This window comes from Orycteropus afer, unplaced genomic scaffold, assembly GCF_000298275.1.
Source record: "Orycteropus afer afer isolate SDZICR_OR568_19922 unplaced genomic scaffold, OryAfe1.0 scaffold00154, whole genome shotgun sequence".
In the NCBI taxonomy this organism is placed as follows: domain Eukaryota; kingdom Metazoa; phylum Chordata; class Mammalia; order Tubulidentata; family Orycteropodidae; genus Orycteropus; species Orycteropus afer.
Window position 1 is genome coordinate 1,566,858 of NW_006921741.1, and position 4,000 is coordinate 1,570,857.

A 4,000-nucleotide genomic window follows, 5' to 3' on the forward strand; every position below is an offset into this window, starting at 1 on the left:
CTAATTAAAAAAAAAAAAAATTAATTGCTTTTTCTGGGTCAATAAGCCCTGCTCACAGCTGCTTTTTGAGCTGGCTGGAACTCCCTCTGGAACCAGGTGCCTTGCTCCCAGTCACCCTTTGGACTGGCAGAAACTTTTTCTGGGTCCAGAACCCCTGCCCATGGACACTGTCTGGGTCAATAGGAACTAGTCTGAAATCAAATGCCCTATTCCCGGTTGCCTTCTGGGTAGTTAGACACTAACTCCAAGATCAGCTGCCCTGCTCCCAGAAGCATTTTGGGCTGTCAAGAACCTTTGCTAGGTCCAGGTGCTCCACACTAAAGACCTACTTTGGGGATGGCAGGAACTTTTTCTGGGAGCAGGAGCCATGCACACAGCTACAGTTTTGGGACAGCATGATTTTTTTCTGAGCCCACACACCCTATCCCCATCCACATTTTGAGCAGGCAGGAATTCCTTCTGAGACCAGGTGACTTGCTCCCACCACCATTTGGGCTGGCAAGAACTTATTTCCAGTTCAATACCTTGCCCCGGACATCTTCTGGGTCAATGGGAACTCTTCTGAGATCAAGTGCCATGCCTAGTTCCCTTCTGCACAGGCAGAAACTAGTGCCAGGACCCAGATGCCCTGCTTCCCATTGACTTCTTGGTCAGCAGAAACAGAGCTTGTGTCCCCTGTCCCCACCCAGTGTTTTTTTTTTTTTTATTATTCCCCCACCCAGTTTTGTTTTTGTTTTTAAAGTATTATTTATTTCCATCTTTCTTTTTATTTTTTTCTCTTTCCTTTCCCTGGTTCTTGCCCCCCGCCTCTTCCCTGGTTCCCTTCTTTCTTTCTTTTCTTCTTTTTCTCTTTTTGTCTTCCCATCCTTGTTTTCCTTTTTTGCACTTTTCTCATTATTACTCCTTTTCTCTTGCTCTCTTTTTTTATTTCCCTTTCTGTGTATATTGTGTTTTTTTTCTCTTTGTCTTTCTTTAAAATTACATTTTTTCCTTTTATTTATTGACTTATATTTTGCAATTGTTGCTGTTTGTTTGTGTGATTTGTGCTCTTATTTTTATTTGTTTATTTATTTTTCCATCTAATCAGATGGGAGACAACAACTGTGCCCATATGACCCAACCACAGCCACACCTTGTGCAGCCTCACCCACTAGGTGAGAACCACCAGTTGTTTTTGCATGAAATGATCAATGATAGATGGTAGGTGAGGACCACCAGTTGCTTTTGCACCAAATTATCAATGATAGATGGTAGCCAACACCAGTCCAACTCATCCTCAACTGCTCTTCATGAACAACTAACAGAGATTTGTGCACACAATCTCATCCTCTATCACACCCACCAGAAGACAGGTAGGGAGTGCCAAACTAGCAAATATGGTAGAAATATAAATACAATGACATCATAATGTCTCAGAGATAAATGACAAAGAAGCAAGATAAAGTAGTACACACAAGGGACCAAGATACAGACCTAGAAAATGTCCCTGATGAAGGAGTGGCATTGGAACTGCCTGATAAGGAATTTGAAAGAATTATATTTAGGTACTTTCAACAGATTGAGAAACAGATGAAGGAAAATACTGACAAAAATCACAGAAAACAAGGTCAAAACTAGAAAATTTTAGGAAAACATTACAAGAACAATTTGACAAAATAAATGAAAAATTAGAAACCATACAAGAGCAACAACTAGAAATCCAGAAAATTAATATTACAATTTCTGAAATAGATTACATGTTGAAAAGGCAAAGGAGTAGAATGGAATCAATGGAAGACAGAGTTAGTGAGATTGAAGACAAATACTTCAATACTATTTTGTTAAGGGAATCAATCAGAAAAAAGATCAAAACAAAATTAAGACAGCCTAAGATTCATGTGGGACACCATTAAGAGAATTACATATGCATAATCAGAATTCCAGAACAGGAAGACACAACAAAACCACCAAGAAAATTGTGGAGGATTTGTTGGAAGAGAATGTCCCTAACATAATGAAGGGTGAGAAGATTCAAAAAGGTCAACAAACCCAAACCAGGATAGACCCCAAAAATAAATCACCAAGGTATAATATCATAATTAAACTCACCAAAATCAAAGACAAATATTCCTGAAATCAGCACAGGAGAAATAAAAATTTATCTACAGTGTGCATTACTTACCTTGACTCTTAGCTTGTTGAGGATGAAACCAGAACCTGGTGTCTGCTCAGGTTGCCTTCGCCTCCTAATCCATAGTCAGCAAGTGACAGTGTATTTCCATCTATGTCTGCCAGGCTGGTGTCCAGATTGGTAATGCCTGCTGGGAGCTTTATTGTCTGGAACATGGTATCCAACCAGATGGCCAGATGCCAAGGGACAAGACCATTGGGTGAGGAGATGACTCCTTCAACACCTTCTCCAGTGAGACAGGTGCTGGGAAACATGTGCCCAGGGCAGTGTTTGTAGACCTGGAACCCACAGTCATTGATGAGGTTTGCACTGCTACCTACCACCAGCTCTTCCACCTGGAGCAGCTCATCACAGGTAGGGAAGATGCTGCCAGTAACTATGCCCGTGAGCACTACACCACCAGTAAGGAGATTATTAACCTTGTCTTGGACAGAATTTGCAAGCTGGCTGACTAGTGCACAGGTCTTTAGGGCCTCTTGATTTTCCAAAGCTTTGGTGAGAGAACCAGTTCTGGGTTTACCTCTTTGCTGATGGAATGCCTCTCTGTAGATTATGGCAAGAAGTCCAAACTGGAGTTCTCTATTTACCCAGCCCTCCATAGTTTCCACAGCTCTAGTTGAGCCCTACAAATCCATCCTCACCACCCACACCACCCTGGAGCACTCAGATTGTACCTTATGGTAGACAATGAGGCCATCTATGACATCAGTTGCAGAAATCTTGATATTGAGCGCCCAATTTACACTAACTTTAATCGCCTTATTAGCCAGATTGTGTCCTCCATCACTGCTTCCCTCATATATGATGGTGCCCTGAATATTGATCTGACAGAGTTCTAGGACCAACCTGCCCTATTCCAGCATCCACTTTCCACTGGCCACATATGCCCCTGTCATCTCTGCTGAGAAAGCTTACCATGAACAACTTTCTGTAGCAGAGATTACCAATGCTTGCTTTGAGCCAGCCAACCAGATGATGAAATATGCCCCTCGCCATGGTAAATATATGGCTTGCTGCCTTTTGTACCATGGTGATGCGGTTCCCAAAGATGTCAGTGCTGCCATTGCCACCATCAAGACTAAGCACAGCATCGAGTTTGTGCATTGGTATCCCACTGGCTTTAAGGTTGGCATTAATTACCAGCCTCCTACTGTGGTACTTGGTGGAGACCTGACCAAGGTTCAGCGAGCTGTGTTCATGCTGAGCAATACCACAGCCATTGCTGAGGCCTGCATGCCTAGACCACAAGTTTGACTTGATGTATGCCAAGCATGCCTTTGTTCACTGGCACGTGAGTGAGGGGATGGAAGAAGGAGAGTTTTCTGAGGTCTGTGAAGACATGGTTGCCCTTGAGAAGGACTATGAGGAGGCTGGTGTGGATTCTTTTGAACGAGAAGGTGAGGAAGAAGGAGAAGGGTACTAATTACTCCTTTCAGTCCTGCAGCATGTCACAAGCAGAACTTCAGTTTCTATGTTAGCTGACAAGTCAAAGCTTTCTGCTTAGATTGTTTTCACTATCAACTATGATCATGTTTTATTTTTCCATGTGTACCTGTAAGATTTTCCCATCATGTCTCAAAGTAAAAATATTAAGAAAGGGGGAAAAAAAAGTTATCTACAAAGGGAAACCAATAAGGCTAAGGTCTGATTTCTTGGCAGAAACCATGAGGTGAGAAGGATATGGGATGATACATATAAAATCCTGAAAGAAAATAAATTGCCAACTAAGAATTATATAGGAGCTCTGGTAGCGTAGTGCCTAAGGCACTTGACTGCTAACCAGAAGGCTGGCGGTTCGAACCCACCAGCCACTCCTCGAAAGGAAGATGG

At 42.5% G+C, this 4,000-nt stretch overlaps 1 pseudogene; it reads left to right on the forward strand.

The window, feature by feature from the left end:
- The first annotated feature begins 2,253 nt into the window (after positions 1-2,253).
- On the forward strand, positions 2,254-3,593 carry LOC103201553 (annotated as a pseudogene).
- The last annotated feature ends 407 nt before the right edge of the window (positions 3,594-4,000 follow it).